Here is an 18,672-nt window from a genome sequence, read left to right on the forward strand (position 1 = left end):
TCTGAGGGAAGGATACTTCACTCCAGGAGTGACTCTTGCATACAAATTTAAACAAACTTTATTATTAACACAGTTTGAAACTAACTAAACATCATACAAGAAATAGCTTATAATTACTAATTATACAATGCTTAACAATAAAATAACTAGTATATTTTCTTTACATCTCCAATCAAGCAAAACCCATCTTGGGTCAAAATCCACTTTTAAATATAGTTAGCAAACACAGCAATACTTGCTGTATAGAGATGTCTTGGAGAGAGTGAGATCCTTCAGTAAACAGCCTGCAGATTTTTGCCTGTGTCAAACTAATGTTTAGCTTCCCAGCAGTTGGCAAAAAGCTTCTCTTCTGTCCACAACAAAATCTTAAACTGAAACTTAACACCTGACTGCTTCAGCCCCTGGCTCCTCCCATTAATTACATTGTCCCTATCCCACTAACTTTGTTGATACCATCATCCGAAGGCTAACCACAACCCCGCCATTATCTAAACCCCGGGGAACCTTCTTTCTATAAACATTCTATTTGCCCTATTTAGGTAAACACTATACTGGGTTAAAATGAGTGCTGATCTTTTATGGCACTTTAATTACCCCTTTTTTTCTTCTTTTTAAAAAATAAATTTAGAGTACCCAATTATTATTTTTTTCCAATTAAGGGGCAATTTATCATGGCCAATTCAACTAATCTGCACATCTTTGGGTTGTGGGGGTAAAACTCCCGCAGACACGGAGAGAATGTGCAAACTCCACACGGACAGTGACCCAGGGCCGGGATTCGAACCCGGGTCCTCGGGGCTGTAGTCCCAGTGCTGACCACTGTGTCGCACGCTGCCCATTACCCCTGTCTGTCTGTCTTTTAAAACATGATTTTTAAAAACCTTATTGTAATAGATTTCAACAGTAACTTCATTGCAGTGTTAATAATAATTGTGATAATAATAAAGATTATTATTAGATACATACACACACTAACTCAAGCTATTAACTATTACTGCACCAGATGCAAATACTACAATATATATCTGACATTCCTACATTAATCCCAACTGGGACTACGGCAGGTGGTGAGGGGACTAACAAGGAAAATTATACTTAATTTCATCCTCACCAACCTGCTTGCCACAGATGCAACTGCCCGTTATAGTATTGGTGGGATGACCACCACACAGTCTTTGTGGAGATAAAGTCCCATCTTCACATTGAGGATACACTCCATCGTGCTGTGTAGTGCTACCACCATGCTAAATGGGATAGATTTCAAACAGACCTAGCAACTCAAGACTGGGCATCCATGTGGCGTTGTTGGCTATCAGCAGCAGCAGAATTGTACTCACCCACAATCTGTAACCTCATGCCCTGGCATATCCCCATTCCCACCAAGCCAGGTCATCAGCCCTGGTTCAGTGAAGAGTACAGGAGGGCATTCCAGGAGCAACACCAGACACACTGAAAAATTAGGTGTCAACCTGCTGAAGCTACAACACCGGACTAGTGTGCCAAACAGCATGAACAGCAAGTAATAGACAAAGCTCACCAATTTCACAACCAAAGGATCAGATATAAGTTGTGCAGTCCCGACACATCCAGCCGTCAATGGCAGTGGATAATTAAACAATTCACTGGAGGAGGTTGCTGCATAAATATCATCATCCTCAATGATTGAGGAGCCCTGCATATCTGTGCAAAAGATCAGGCTGAAGCATTCGGAACAATCTTCAGCCAGGAGTGCCGAGTGGATGATCCATCTCAGCCTCCTCCGGAGGTATCCAGCATCACAGGTGTCCGTCTTCAGCCAATTCAATTCACTCATGATATCAAGAAATGGCTGAAGGCAAAGGCTATGGGCCATAGCAATATTCCACAATAGTCCAAAGACGTGCTCCAGAACTTGCTGTGCCTCTAGCCAAGCTGTTCCAGTACAGCTACAAGACTGGCGTCTATCTGGCAATGTGGAAAATTGCCCAGCTATGTCCTGTACACAAGAAACAGGACAAACCCAACCCGGCTAATTACCACCCCGCCGGTCTACTCTTGATCATCAACAAAGTGATGGAAGGGGTCATCAATAGTGCTATCAAGCGGCACTTACTCAGCAATGACCTGCTCACAGGCACTCAGTTTGGGTTCCACCAGGGTCACTCCGCTCCGGATTTAATTACAGCCTTGGTTCAAACCTGGACAAAAGAGCTGAATGCCAGAGGTGAGGTGAGAGTGACTGCCTTTGACATCAAAGTAGCATTTGACTTGGTAGGACACCAAAGAGATACAGCAAAACTGTAGTAAATGGGTATCGGGGGAAAACTCTCCTGGTTGGAGTCACACCTGGCACACAGGGCGATGGTTGTGATTGGAGGTCAATCATTTCAGCTCCAGGATATCACTGTAGCAACTCCTGAGGTAGTGTCCTAGGTCCAACCATCTTCAACTGCATTGTAAATGACCTTCCTTCCATCATAAGGCCAGAAGTCTGGATGTTTGCTGATGGCTACACAATCATTAGCACCATTCCCGACTCCTCAGATGCTGAAGCAGTCCATGTCCAAATGCAGCATGTCTTGGGACAGCATCCAGTCTTGGGCTGACAAGTGGCTAGTAAAATTCACGCCACATAAGTGCCAGCACATGGCCATCTCCAACAAGAGAGGAAAAAACCATCTCCTCTTGACATTCAATGACATTGCCACGTTGAATCCTGGAGTTTACCATTGACCAGAAACTTAACTAGACTAGCCACATTAATACTGTGGCTGCCAGAGCAGGTCAAAGGCTAGGAATCCTGTGGTGAGTAACTCACCTCCTATGCCCCCCCCCCCCCCCCATCCCCCCCCCTCCCCAAGTAGCATCTGTGTGTATCATTTATAAGATGCATCGCAAGAACTCAACAGATTTTCAAAATCCACGACCACTACCATCTCTTCAGGACAAGGCCAGCAGATACCTGGGAATCCCACCACCTGGAGGCTCCCCTCCAAGTCACTCACCACCTTGACTTGGAAATATGTCACCGTTCCTTCACTGTCACAGGGTCAAAATCCTGGCATTCTATCCCTAACAGCACTGTGGTTGTACCTGCGCCTCAGGGACAGCAGTAGTTCAAGAAGGCAGCTCACCACCACCTTCTGAAGGGTAACTAGGGATGGGCAATAAATGGTGGTCGAGCCAGAGATTCCCACATCCCGTAAGTGAATCAAAAAACAAATAGAGAGTGACTCAGCTTTTTCGACAACTTGTTATTAAATATTTGGCATATATTCGACCTTATTCAAGAGTCAACATGCCCAATTTCAATCTTGCGGCCCACTCACTAGCCTGGGTTCCCCATCATTGGTTTGATGTCTTATCTGAAATGAAATATGTTTTCCATGTAGCATTCCCTCCGCACTGCCAGCCTGGATTGTGTGCTTGTTCCTCTGAAGTGGCACCACAACCCATGATCCTCTTCCTCCGAGGTTGGAATGTCAGCACTGAGCCACTGCTTAAAACAGTCACTCATCAAAGGGCAAAGGTACCACTCCTTTTCTGGGGCAACTTCAGTTTCAGGGGGAAGTTGGGGAATGGGCAATAAACACAGCCTTGCCGGGCTCGCCCATCAGCTAGCGGCCCTTTTTTGAAATAAATTCCCAGCTGATCAGAGACTGTCACGTTCGCTGCTGTGGCCACACTGATTCTGGCACATGTACCAATTGCGCGGAACCAAAGCAGCTAAATTGTTCACAAATTGCAGGAGTGCAGCTCCACTTTAATCTATTTAAGGTTTGGAATAATGGACTTGTAGGAGGGAATTATGAGGCAGCTGCACAAAAGGTTTAGATGACGTCATGGGCGACATAAACCGTAAACAATTAGTCTTGTGTAACCTGCCACGGCCCTCGATTCCCTCCCATCTGTTTCTTGTTTATTTAACTTGTGATAGACCGGCTCAAACTTTCTTTCTAAACTGGTTGCAAGTTGGAGAATCATGCGATTATCGAGAGTCTCCAGGACCTGCACTGGGTAGAAATATGTCTGAAGTTGCCCCTTTGTCATGGAGAGAGGGAGCCTTGTGCCTCCTGGGTAACTGTAAAAAGAAATTGCCCAAACTCTGAGTATCTCTTTACACCTTCCAACCTCCATCATCTAGAAAGGATGAGGGCAGCAGACACATGGGAACACAACCAACTGCAAATTCTCCTCCCAAGTCACTCACAGAATCCATAAAATCTCCACAGTGCAGAAGGAGGCCATTCGGCGCATCCACATCTGCCCCGACCCGATGAAAGAGCACCCTACCTCGGCGTAATCCCCCATCCTATCCACGCATCCTACCTAGAGGACATTTAGCATATCCGATCCGCCTAACCTGCACATCTTTGGACTGTGGGAGGAAACTGGAGCACCCGGAGGAAACCCACGCACACACGGGGAGAATGAGCAGACTCCGCACAGACAGTGATCCGAGGTTGGAATCGAATTCAGGTCTCTGGTGCTGTGAGGCAGCAGTGCTAACCATTGTGCCACTGTGCAGCCCGTTCGTATACATTGCTATTCCTTCCGTTTGTATATATTGCTGTTCCTTCCCGTTCGTATATATTGCTGTTCCCGTTCGTATATATTGCTGTTCTTTCCCGTTCGTATATATTGCTGTTCCCGTTTGGACATATTCCTGTTCCTTCCCGTTCGTATATATTGCTGTTCCTGCCCGTTCGTATATATTGCTGTTCCTGCCCGTTCGTATATATTGCTGTTCCTTCCCGTTCGTATATATTGCTGTTCCTGCCCGTTCGTATATATTGCTGTTCCTTCCCGTTCGTATATATTGCTGTTCCTTCCCGTTCGTATATATTGCTGTTCTTTCCCGTTCGTATATATTGCTGTTCCCGTTCGTATATATTGCTGTTCCTTCCCGTTCGTATATATTGCTGTTCTTTCCCGTTCGTATATAGTGCTGTTCCTTCCCGTTCGTATATATTGCTGTTCTTTCCCGTTCGTATATATTGCTGTTCCTTCCCGTTCGTATATATTGCTGTTCCTTCCCGTTCGTATATATTGCTATTCCTTCCCGTTCGTATATATTGCTGTTCCTTCTCGTTCGTATATATTGCTGTTCCTTCTCGTTCGTATATATTGTTGTTCCCGTTCGTATATATTGCTGTTCCCGTTCGTATATATTGCTGTTCCCGTTCGTACATATTGCTGTTCCTTCCCGTTCGTATATATTGCTGTTCCTTCACTGTCGCTGGGTTAAAATCCTGGAACTTCCTCCCTAACTGCACTGTGGGTGCAAAGGTTCAAGAAGGCAGCTCACAACCTCCTTCTCAAATAATTCCAACCTCGGATCACTGTCTGTGCGGAGTCTGCTCATTCTCCCCGTGTGTGCGTGGGTTTCCTCCGGGTGCTCCAGTTTCCTCCCACAGTCCAAAGATGTGCAGGTTAGGCGGATTGCCAATAAATGCTGGCCATGCCACAAACCCCATGAAAGAATTTTAAAATAAATTCTATCCTCGAGGCTGATCTATGTCTAAACTGGAGTGGATTTTGAGGAGTAAATGTAAATTATTGAGCATCTGAATGTTCGGGCTAGTTTGCAGAATGAGCACATTCCATTTCACACTGCATGCAAGTTCCAGCAAGCAGTCTGTTGTGTTCCGAGGCGAGTAATAGGAGTCCAGAGATTAGTTTTGGCTTGAGGAATTCCATTGCAATTTGCAAGAACTAGCAGAGAAATTGGGTGTGCTTGCCCTCAGATTGCTGAATGTAGTGTCGTCCCAAAACACCGGCTACGTGGCGAGAAATGTGTGCACACAAAATGCGAGGGCTGACATGACTAAAATCAGTGAGGTGCTGAGGAGCAGACTTTCAGGAGCAGCATCCGGGTACCGCTGCCAATGATGGGGTGAGTAAAATCATAATTGCCCAGAGGGCTAGATTCTGGGGAGCATGGCTATCTTGGCGGGTTATGGGGCTGGAAGTGATTATAGGGATAGTGAGGGCGAGGCCATGGCGGGATTTGAAAACAAAGATGAGAGTGTGACATGTCCAAGAATATTGATTTCAAGGACGGTATGGTGGTGCAGTGGTTAACATTGTTGCCTCACGGCGGCAAAAACCTGGGTTCAATCCCGGCCCCGGGTTACTGTCTGTGTGTAATTTGCTCATTCTCCCAGTGCCTGCGTGGGTCTCACCCCCACAACCCAAAAGATGTGCAGGGTAGGTGGATTGGCCACGCTGAATTGCCTCTTCATCGGGGAGAAAAAAAAGAATTGGGTACTTAAAATTTTATTAAAAACACACAAAAAACTCCACTGATTAGAGGATTTCGTCCATGACCATCAATGCATTAATCTGCTCTGGAAGCCAAAGCATCCGTAGCCCCATTGGACAAATTAATTTATTGCATACCTTGCAAGTTGTGTGTGTGGTGTGTGTGAGCATGTATATGTGTGTGTAATATAGCATCCAATCATCAATTAAACAATGAATAACAACAAAATAAAATGCTCCTAATTGCTATCTTTTATATCCACTCAAGCAAAACCTATCTCTGGTCAAAGTCCACTTTTAAATAGAGTTAGTAGACCCAGGAATACTTGTTTATAGAGATGTCTTGGATACTGCTTTGAGAAAGACAGAGCCTTCGGGAATCATCTTACAGATTCTTGCCTGTGTCAAACTATTGTTTAACTTCCCAGTCGCACGGCGGCACAGTGCTTAGCACTGCTGCCTCACAGCACGAGAGATTTGGGTTCCATTCTGACCTTGGGTGCCTGTCTGTGTGGACTTTGCACTTTCTCCCCGTGTCTGGGTGGGACTTCCTCCGGGTCCTTCGGTTTCCTCTGGATCTTTCGGTTCCCTCCTAGAGTCCAAGATGTGTAGTTCAGGTGGGTTTAGCGTTGATGCCGACTCAATGGGCCAAATGGCCTCCTTCTGCAATCTAAACTGAACTTCAAAACTGAAAACTCAACACCTGACTATTTCAGCCCCTGGCTCCCCCCATTAACTACATCATCTTACCAAAGCTAGACACAATGCCTCTAATTATCTACTCCCCAGGGAACCTTTATATAAACAAAATGCCACCAACCAACTTTTATGATGCTTTAATTGCACCTCCATAGCCTAAAGGCCTGCTGTCTTTCAAACCAGGATCATTAAAAACATTACTTTAGCAGTCACAAGCTAACCCAGCTTTTTAACCCTCACTGTACCAAATACATACAATATAGAGTATCTGAAATTCCTACATTCATCATAGTCCATTCCTGTGTGTGTGTATGTTTGTGCCTTTGCACGTGCGCACACAGCACAGCCTGCTTCATTTGACCTCCTGTGGGATTTGGCTTTGAATCTGGTTAAACCTTCTTGGTGCGCCAGTTGGTTGTAAAGATCTGACAAGGTCACGTGGTGGTCTGTAGAAGCTCCTTGGGTGAATAGGCATTAAACCCCAGCCAACGCATGGAATTTCAGTCAAGTCTGGCTGGCAATTTGATAGGTGAGAATAAGGTTTCTGTAATCGTTGACTTCCTGATAACATAATTTGTCTTCTGGCGCGTTTCAATATAGGATAATTGGATGACTTTTTATTTTGCCTTAATAGGCCCCATCAATAAATAGGCCACAGGCTCTGCCTTTACCAAAACGTTCTGGAGATGGGAATGTGCTGGCAAGCCGGTATGCTCTTTAATGCCACTTTTTTGGCCCACCCAACACCGATGTAATTTATAGATTCTGCAAGGTGTTCCTGGAGGTATGTTAGTGTTAACTGAGGCACTGTAATTGTGTCAGTGTTTGGAAGGAGCTTTTGAAAGTGTACCAGTACATAAAACGCCTGGAAAAGTTTGTTATTTTTATTTGGTGTGGGATGGGGGTTAGATGCCGAAAGTGGTTTATTCAGCGGGGCGTGTTATTTTTTCTTTTGCACTCTGCTGGCACAGCTATTACTAAAAATAAATTGCAATCGCACTTGGATGTCAAGATCTTTGCTGGTGTGGGAAATGGGGGAAAATATCGCACTGCAGCACGGGATATTGTCCTGTGGTTGGGTTGGAGGTGCACTGCTAGGGCTGAATAAAGTATATTCACACTGTGCTGTACCTAACCAGGGATGCTGATACTAGCGCTGACACCCTTCACCTTGAAGCATGTAGAAACTGGCTTGGTAGATAATCATGTCAATGAGAATCACCTAGGATTTTTTATAAAAGACTTGACTCTGCATTTTGACAAAGAGTAACTTTGAAAGAATAAAAGACTTGCATTAATAATATATACTTGTAGATTGCTATTCATAACCTCAGGACATTGAACCTCTTGGGACAGAATATATAATCAGCCAGAGATATTTACGAATTTGAATTGCTGTTAAACTTGGATCCTTTATTATCTCTTCACAGCACACCCACTCTGCTGGTACATGTGTGTATGGTAGTCTCATGTGGACAAAATGTGCAATGCAATTTTCAGTACGCTACAAGAATATTCCAGATGTGCTTCATTGTAAATGAAGTACTTTTTTGGAGTGTTGTCACTGTTATAATGTGGGAAACACTGCAACCAATTTGTACAAAGTAACCTCCCACAAAGAGCAAAGTGATAATGACTAGATTACCTGTTTTTACCAGTGTTGGTTGTGAGATAAATATTATTCAGTCGACATGGTGGGGAGTTACCTTGTAGCTGTAGGACACACAGGATGACATCAGCCTGTGTCGCCATGTTACAATAGAGGCTTTTATGTATTGCTGAAAGAATTGCAATGCACAAAAGATCTATACATCCCAGGTAATTCCAGTGAAATTTGATTCGGCCTTTCAACGTAAATCAGTGTTTCTGAATGTGAAGAGTAAAACAACCTTTGTGTACATTAAAGCAATAAACTCCTGGAGTCCTCACTTAAATATAACATGGCCCGTGAATATGACATGCAGTATAGCAACAGAAATCCCATTGACTGGTAACCGAATTGGACTAATGAAGTTCCACTAGATCAGTGGACCCACTGATAATTACCATGAAAGGCCTGGAGATAAGAGCACTGGCCCTTTCAGCACTGTGACAACTGCTGCTTGATGCAGGTTGTAGGCGAAGAGGCTGGAATCTCACTTTCTAATTAACAGGCTCACTCACACTGCCAACTTACACTTGCCATTGGCAGGCGATGCCTTACAAAATACAGGCAGAGAGGCATCGACACTAATATTCTCTCTCCTCTCTCTCTCTCTCTCTCGCTTGTTTTTTCCCCCATTGTGTGATTTCTTGAAGCATTTGTCAGGATCATTTTCTTAAAACTCTCTCTCTCTCTCAGTAATTTTCTGCTTGTTAGGGTGCGCGGATGAAACACTGTGGGCGGGATTCTCCCAGCTCTGCGAAGGGCCGGTGTATCCCCGCGAACGGGCCACGCCGCCCCAACGCCGGCACGCGAATCTCCGCAGTGCGGATAATCGGGGCATTGGCGCCGGCGTGGTTGGCGCGCCTCAGTCGCGGGCCGCTCCACATGGCTGGCCCGCCGATTCTCTGGCCCAGATGGGCCGAACGGCCATAGGAAAAGAGCCGAGTCCCGCTGGCGCCGTTCGAACCTGCTCTGGGCCAGCGGGACCTCGGCGTGTAAGGGTCGGGTGGCAGCCTATGGGGGGGGGGGGGGGGGCTTCCGATGTGGCCTGGCCCGCGATCGGGACCCACCGATCAGCGGGCCGGGCTCTGTGGCTGCGGGCCTCCTTTCCTACGTGCCGGCCCCTGTAGCCCTGCGCCATGTTGCGTCAGGGCCGGCGCATTGAAGGAGGCCACTGCGCATGCGCGCATTGGCGCCGGCGCCACTGCGCATGTACTCGTTGGCCCCGGCGCCACTGCGCATGCACGGATCCTGGGGCGCACAGTTCGCGCCGGGATCTGCAGCTGGAGCAGCGCGAACCGCTCCAGCGCCGTGCTGGCCCCCTGTAGGGGCCAGGATTCGACGTGGGAGCGGCCCGTTCATGCTGTTGTAAAACGCAACGGCATCTACGATGGCGTGGACATTCTGCTGCGGGATTGGAGAATCCCGCCCATTATTTTTCCATTTCAAAAACACTTTTTGTTGAGCATCAGTCAAACAGTTCTAGGTTGGCTTTTAGCCCAGGTTACACGCAGAGTAAAGTTGCTTCTGATCCGTTCCGTAGATACTTCGATCTGGCTTCATGAGAAAAGACTGCCCCTTAAAGGGCAACACAGCTGAGTAAGGGTCACTTGGACTAGATGGCCAACCAGGGCTCAGAGTGGGGAATCACCCCAGGCGCACAAGTTCTCATATGGCAGAGGCATTCCAGAGTTAGCTGCAAACTTGCTGCTGCTCTATGTGACTCTGTAATAAATCCCTGTTCACTAATGAAGTCTCTGATCATGGCAGACGACTTGCATTTATATAGCATCGTGCGAGTCTCCGGGCACCCCAAGGTGCTCTACGGTGGGTGAAAGCCCAAGATCCACCATTTTGCATTGAATTATGGAACAGGCTCGACAGACCATATTGTTTTCTCCTGCTCCCATTTCTTGTGTGTTGGTTTCTTGTGGAGTGTGGTCGGTGTTGTAATGTGGGAAATGCAGCAGCCAATTTGCTTCCACAAGCAGTGTGGTAATGGCCAGAACCTTTCATAGAATCATAGAATATACAGTGCAGAAGGAGGCCATTCGGCCCATCGAATCTGCACCGGCCCTGACAAAGAGCATCCTACTGAAGCCCACGCATCTACCCTATCCCAGTAACCCCCACCTTTTTGGACATTAAGGGCAATTTAGCATAGCCAATCCACCTAACCCGCACATCTTTGGACTGTGGGAGGAAACCGGAGCACCCGGAGGAAACCCACGCACACATGGGGAGAACGTGCAGACTCCGCACAGACAGTGACCCAGCCGGGAATCAAACCTGGGACCCTGGAGTTGTGACGCAACTGTGCTAACCACCATGCAACCGTGCTGCCCAATTTGTTTTCCAAATTGATGTGAGTCAAATATGGACCAGAATGCCCGATAGGTGTGCCCTGCCCTCCTTCGACAAGTGCCGTGTGTGATCTTTTCAATTCACCTGAGAGTGCCTCGGTTTAATGGTTCATTTGATAGGCCGTACCTCTCACAGTACAGCACTCCCTCGATACTGTGAGTGGGAGCCTGAATTTTCTACTACAGTGTCCGGAGTGGGATTTGAGCCCAGAACCGGCTGACGCAAATGAGAGAGCTACCAACTGACAATGTCAAGTTAGTACCAATTTGAGCATGGACATTTAGATGAAGGTTGAACGTGACAGCACTTATTTCTTCTCACTGAAGCAATATCCCAGTTTGAGTGGATATGTTGCTGTGACCAGGGTTTGTTTATCAGGCAGCTGAAGCCACTTATTCCGAGGACAGACGATGCTGAACAGACATCTCATTCCGATATGTGCCTGACCCCATTGCACCTTTTTAAAATATGCCAACTCTTTCTTTAAATTCATGAACTCCACTTACTATTTTGAGCAATTTATCAGACTGCCCTTTTCAAATCGATGAACTTTATTTGGATCTTTCAAAGTCGATGTGTCTGGAACTACCAGAGGGAGTTGCTTTAGAAAGAAAACTCCATTGCTACCATAAAACAAGAAATTGCTCCAAAATAAAATTAACTGATAGTTTTTGCAATAGTGCAGCAATTCCACTGCCAGTAGGCAGTGTAGTGGTTACTTTGTTATTATCCGTTCCTGGGATGTGGGTGTCACTGACTGGGCCAGAATTTTTTTTCTCAAGCCTAATTGCCCTTGAACTGAGTGGCTTGCTAGACCATTTCAGTGGGGGGCAGTTAAGACTCCACCACATCGCTTTGTGGGTTTGGAGTCACATGTAGGCCAGACCAGGTAAGCACAGCAGATTTCCTTCCTTGAAGGACATTAGTGAACCAGATGGGTTTTTACGACTATTAGCAATGGTTTCATGGTCATCATTAGACTTTTAATTCCAGATTTTTATTGAATTCAAATTTCACCATCTGCAACGATGGATTATGACCCCAGGGCATTACCCTGGGTCTCTGAATTACTAGTTAATGAGAATGCTACTATGCCACAGTGTTCTCCGGTACTGGACTAGATTTTAACCTCTGAATTCCCAGAGATTGGCTATGCATTTAACTTGCTTTTTAGCAAGGGCTGGTTCTTGAGCAGGTGCAAGCGCAGTGCCATATCGATGGGAAAGGGCTCCACTTCAGTCCCCAGGCTGTGCTGATCTGACTGCACTCGGCCTCCGTGTTTTTGGAGAGGAAAAGTCGGTCAACATTCTCTATTTTGTTATCCTGTGCAATTCGGGGGACAATTTTATCTTCATCTGCCAAGTGAGAGTGAAGCAGGTTAGAACCATTGAATTCCACCAGCGAAGATGGATGCCATTTGGCCCATCGAGTCTGCACCAGCCCTCTGAAAGAGCACCCTGCCTAGGCGCACTCCCCCACCCTATCCCCATAAGCCCATAACCCCACGCAACCTGCACATCTTTGGACAGTGGGAGGAAAGCAAAGCGCCCAGAGGAAACACATGTAGATAAGGGGAGAAAGTGCAAACTCCACCCAAGGCTGGAAATGAACCCGGGTCCCTGGCACTGTGAGGCAGCAGTGCTAACCATTGTGCCACCCGAGGTCAGAATCCCCCTTTAAACCCCACCTAAATTCATTCTTCTTTTGCAGTCAAAGGACTTTCAAATCACAACTGATGTCAAACAGGCTGCGGACCTGAATCAGCCCTTGCCCACCCAGGTGGTTTGGGTTACAGTCACCCTCTTTGGGGCTTGGTTCATGGGGAGATGGCCGTATAGAAGTATGTCGCGGGGCCTGGGTAATCCAGAGGCTCAGGTTAAAGCTCCGGGGCTATCCGTAGATGATAGAATTTAAATTCAATTATTAATCTGGAATTGAAAACTAGTCTCGGCAGCGGTGACCCTGAAATTATCATCAACTGTTGTTAAAAACCTCTCTGGTTCACTAATGGCCTATAGAGAAGGAAATCTATCATCTTTAACTAGTCCAGACCCACAGCAATGTGGTTGACTCTTAACTGCCTTCTGAAATGGTGTGGCAAGCCACTTCAGGAGGCAATTGGGGATGGGCAAGATGCCCACAAAAGAAAATAATTTAGAATCCGTAGAATTCCTACAGTGCAGAAGGAGGCCATTCAGCCCATCAAGTCTGCGCTGGCCTGCTGAAAAAGCACCTTACCTTGGCCCCTCCCCGCAACCCTGCCTAACCTGCACATCTTTGGACACTAAGGGGCAACTTAGCCTGGCCAATCCACCTAACCTAAGGCTGAGACTCAACCCGGGTCCCTGCCGTTGTGAGGTGCCACTCTATCCATTCTCCCACTATTGAATGCAGTGGTGAACTTTGTCACAGCCCCACTAAATGACACCAATTGTGAAATTCTCCATTCAGATGAACAAACGTTCAAAAGTGTACGTTGCCCCATTTTACACCGATTGGTGAATGTTTCATAGAATTTACAGTGCAGAAGGAGGCCATTCGGCCCATCGAGTCTGCACCGGCTGTTGGAAAGAGCACCCTACCCAAGCACTCCCCTCCATCCTGTCCCCATAACCCAACCCTAAGGGCAATTTTGGACACTTAAGGGCAATTTATCATGACCAATCCACCTAACCTGCCCATCTTTGGACTGTGGGAGGAAACCGGAGCACCCGGAGGAAACCCACGCGCACACTGGGAGGATGTGCAGACTCCGCACAGACAGTGACCCAAGCCGGAATCGAACCTGGGACCCTGGAGCTGTGAAGCATTTGTGCTATCCACAATGCTACCGTGCTGCCCGTGTTTCTTTGCACGCACTTGGCTTCCTGGCTGGGCTTCACCTTTACATTTCATGAAGGATTCAGGGGCAGTGGTAAAGGTGAAGGGGATCTTGTGGCGCAGTGGTTGCCTCCCCATCTCTGGGCCAGAAGCCCACAGTTAAAGCCCAACTTCAGGACTTGATGACCTTGGAAGGTACGTTCACGGTGTGGACAAACTGGTCGTCTGTCCGCCTGCAAACCCTCCCAAAATGCCTGATGGTAGGCAGTAAGAGTGGGCGCGTTTCCTGGTCAACCGTATGGCAGAAGGCAGCAGAAAACCACTGCTTCACTTTGCCAAGCATAATCATGGATATCCGTGGTTGCCCTCTTAGGTCACGGTACCTGGAGGAGGAGGAAGAGCAAAAGGTGCAAACAGGAGTTAAAAGGATGCTGTCAAATAAATGAACAGTTTTGGCCGCTTCCCTATCTAAATGCTGACTCCCGTCTGTCCATCTCTTTCTCCCTGCATTTCCCCTCCACTTCTTGGCTACTTGGAAATGGCCTTGATTCACATCCTTGAGTCGGGGCAGTTGAATGAATGTTGAATCTGATGGCTCTCCTTTAATGTTACTTCACGTGATGCTGGAAATGAACAGCATTTCTCACCGAAACAATAGCCCTGTTTAACCCGAGGCTTTTATACTCTGCCCGCTAGTTGAGGATTCTCTATCTCGCATTGTACCTCTCCAAAGTGCTCTGGGATGTTTTCAATGCTATTTCACTTAAACTCTCCGATTCTGGAGGTTAGCTGCCTCAGCTACTTCTCTGTGGGTTTGGACAGACTCCCTCCCAAGGCTTTGACAAAGAGTTATCCCGACTCAGGATTGTTAGCACTGCTGCCTCACCGCGCCAGGGACCCTGGTTCAATTCCGACCTTGGACGACTATCTGTGGAATTTCCACTTTCTCCCTGTGGCTGCGTGGGTTTCCTCCCACAGTCCAAAAGTGTGTGCGTTAGGCGAATTGGCCATACTAAATTGCCCCTTGGTGTCCAACGGCGAGGTGGGGTTACGAGGTAATGGGGATAGGGTGGGGGAATTGGCCAAGTTAGAGTGCTCTTTCCAAGGGTCGGTGCAGACTCGATGGGCCAAATGGCCTCCGCCTTCACTGTAGGGATTCAGTGATCGAAACATTAGCTCCCTTCTGTTTCCATAGATGCTGTCAGACCTGCTGAATTAGTCCAGTATTTTCTGTTTTTGTTCTCTTCTGAAGTATCATGGGAGTTTCCAGTGCAGAAGAAGGCCATTTCGGCCCATCGAGTCTGCATTGGCTCTTGGAAAGAGCACCCTAACTAAGCCCACACCTCCACCCTATCCCTGCACCTCCACCCTATCCCAGTAACCCCACCGAACCTTTTTTTTGGACACGGGCAATTTAGCATGGCCAATCCACCTAACCTGCACATCTTTGGACTGTGGGAGGAAACCGGAGGAAACTCACTCACACACTGGGAGTGCAGACTCCGCACAGACAGTGACCCAAGCCCTGAATCGAACCTGGGAACCTGGAGCTGTGAAGCAAATGTGCTAACCACTGTGCTACCACGTTGCCCAGTTTGACAGTTTGAGAATTCAGTTTGAAGGAGTCAGGGAATTTAAAGGGCCAGTGCATTTTCGATGGGCCGAATGGCCTCCTTCTGCACTGTACATTGTATGATGGTATGTATGACCAGGGGTTACGGAGAGATGCAGGAGAATGGGGATGAGAAACATATCAGCCATGATTGAATGGCGGAGCAGACCCGATGGGCAAAATGGCCTAATTCTGCTCCTATGTTTTATGGTCTTATTTCTTAAAGGGCATTGTTGAACCTGATGAGTTTTTAAGGACACTCCTAACAGGTTGACTGAGCAGAGGTTTTTATTTCTCAATTTTTAAACACTGAATTCAAGTTCGCAAACTTTATTAGTGGGGTTCAAACTCTCGTCCTCTGCATTATCCGATACTTGTGAAACTTGCATTTGGAGAATGAGTTAAATGATAAAGGGTTTGAGCTTCTGTTTTGGATTTCAATCATTCAGTGATTGGGTGTGTGTGGGAAAAAAATAAGGCAATCCACAATATGGCACAACAATTTATGTTCCCGTCGGTGAGGGTGTCCAGAAGCAGGGGTCACAGCCTGAGGATACGGGGTCGACTGTTAACGACAGAGATGAGGAGAAATTTCTTCACCCAGAGAGTGGTGGTCGGCCTGTAGAATTCGTTACCACAGGAAGTAGTCGAGGCCAAAAACATTGTATGTTTTCAAGAAGCAGTCGGATATCGCACTTGGGGCGAAGGGGATCAAAGGATATGGGGGGAAGGCGGAATTAGGCTATTGAGTTGGATAATCAACCATAACAGACTCCGGTGGGGCAGCCTCGAAGAGCTGAAGGACCTCCTCCTCCTCCTATTTTCTATTTTACATGAGGGAGCTGTCGCACACAGCTACTAATCTTCTAGGAACAGATAAGGGTGGTGTACAGGTTCTATTCTATGGACTGAATGCTTTATGGACTGGGCTGAATAAATGTTTTCATTATTGTGTTCCTCAATTTTTAATAAAGGTGTTTATTTTAAGGTTAGCACGTTGGATTCAAAACTAGCACAATGCATCCTGAGTTTTGTATGTGACCTTTTGAGGATGCCAGTTATTGTAATGTGGGTCAGTCAATGAGTGTGGGTTTATAGAGCTAAATAAATGAGACAGATTTTGCTCATTTAATGTTTCCCTAGACCAGTTAACACACCACAATATCGATCTCCAGTGGATTTACTTCCCCATCCCCTTCCTTCTAATTTAGGACTGACTATTGTTCCATAATGATTTAGAAACCGTATTGTCATGCTGAGGTATACATGCATAGTCTGAGTGCCAAATCACTCATTACTGCACTACAGTCAGCGTATCAAAGCCAAGTCAGTGCATCAAAGCAACAACATATTGTTCTGTCGCACTGAGTGAGCTATCTGGAAAAACATTCTTGGGGCAGAATTTTACAACTCCCCCACCCCCCAAGGCAGATTCTGAGGCTAGGTGGGGGAGTGTAAAAGTGAATGGAAACCTGCCTGCCCAAACCCTGCCCGTTGGAGCTCCAGGATCATTCCCCATCCACCCCTGGGACCTACGCGTTTAAAGGTCCCAGGCAGAGCACTGCAGTACCAGTTCTAGCCACTGCAGCGCTGTTGATAGGCCGACACCGTTCACAGGTGGCACTTCCTTCCAAGGGTGGAATTCCTGCCCAATGCCAATCAAAGCTCAAGTGAGTGTTAAACAGCAGCCGGAGTTCGAGAGTTGTTAGGCACTGACTCTCGGCGCTCGCCATCCGTATAATTCTACCATTGTTGTAGGCTCCAGTACCTGTGTCTAAAAGTGTGGTTATTTCAAATGTCTGGAAATCATAAAAGGTGGCGAGGGTACTTAAGGTTGCCAACCCTCCAGGAATGCCTTGGAAGTGAGGATTGATCTGCCTGGACATTGCTGCGAGGCGCTCAGGGAAAATCATATGAATTGCAAACACCCCACTTTTCTTCCATATTCTTTGTTTCGTGAGTTATGCAAATATCAGGGGTGGATGTGGGGGGTGGGGGCGCGTGGTGATGGGAAATGAAACTGCTTGACGGAGCAGGGCTGTTGGAGGTCAAAGGTCATATTTCACACTTCCAGGAATATGACCAACCAAAATTGGCAAATTTCGGGTGACAGGGCGACTGCTCATTCTCAGACCAATAACATAACCTGCAATGGAACTGCACAAATCATCCTTTACAGATTTCCCCATAAACGGTGCAAAAGTTGCAATTTTGAGACCCAATAGTTTAGACCGGATGCCATGTAGTAGATTTTAACACGGGTAATGATTTGAGGGGTTTCCATGCGTATTTGATTCAGGTGCCAGGTGAAATTCATAAAGGACTATTGGAATGGAATAAAGTAGAAACTAACAACACTAAATAATTCACATTAATCACCTAATATTTATCTTATAACATTATAAACTGTATACATAGATACATAGATATATAGAAGATAGGAGCAGGAGGAGGCCTTTTGGCCCTTCGAGCCTGCTCCACCATTCATCATGATCATGGCTGATCATCCAACTCAATAGTCTAATCCTGCTTTCCCCCCATAGCCTTTGATCCCATTCTCCCCAGTGCTATATCTAGCCGCCCCTTATATATATATTCAATGTTTTAGCATCAACTACTTCCTGTGGTAATGAATTCCACAGGCTCACCACTCTTTGTGTGAAGAAATGTCTCCTCATCACGGTCCGAAATGGTTTACCCTGAATCCTCAAACTGTGACCCCTGGTTCTGGACACACCCACCATTGGTAACATCTTCCCTGTCTAGTCCTGTTAGAATTTTATAAATCTCTATGAGATACCCCTCATTCATCCGAACTCCAGCGAGAACAATCCTAACCTATTTAAAACAATATAAATACATAACACATTCCCATTAGTATTTGTACATTTACAATTAAATTGAATCATTATCATCTCCAGGATTATCCTTTGGTTCCATAATTTTGGGATTTCGATCACTAAAAGAAATAGGATCAATTTTTACTGGGCAGCACGGTAGCACAAGTGGCTAGCACTGGCTTCACAGCGCCAGGGTCCCAGGTTCGATTCCCCACTGGGTCACTGTCTGTGCGGAGTCTGCACGTTCTCCCCGTGTCTGCGTGTGTTTCCTCCGGGTGCTCCGGTTTCCTCCCACAGTCCAAAGACGTGCAGGTTTGGTGGATTGGCCATGCTAAATTGCTCTTAGTGTCCAAAAAGGTGAGGAGGGGTTATGGGGATAGGGTGGAAGTGAGGGCTTAAGTGCAGACTTGATGGGCCGAATGGCCTCCTTCTGCACTGTATGTTGTATG

General features: G+C 46.6%; 1 protein-coding gene across 2 annotated transcripts in view; it reads left to right on the forward strand.

Moving 5' to 3' along the window:
* Nucleotides 1–18,672, forward strand: part of large1 (LARGE xylosyl- and glucuronyltransferase 1) — a 678,219-nt gene that overhangs the window by 135,054 nt on the left and 524,493 nt on the right. Inside the window, exon 1 of one of the 2 annotated variants that reach the window (XM_072484259.1) lies at nt 5,855–5,875. The exons of the other annotated variant lie outside the window; for it this stretch is intronic. The gene's annotated coding sequence lies outside the window, so the exon portion shown is untranslated. Of the gene's footprint in view, nt 1–5,854; nt 5,876–18,672 lie in introns of those variants that run through there. 2 annotated transcript variants of the gene reach the window in all.

Source organism: Scyliorhinus torazame, chromosome 19, assembly GCF_047496885.1.
Source record: "Scyliorhinus torazame isolate Kashiwa2021f chromosome 19, sScyTor2.1, whole genome shotgun sequence".
NCBI classification, from domain to species: domain Eukaryota; kingdom Metazoa; phylum Chordata; class Chondrichthyes; order Carcharhiniformes; family Scyliorhinidae; genus Scyliorhinus; species Scyliorhinus torazame.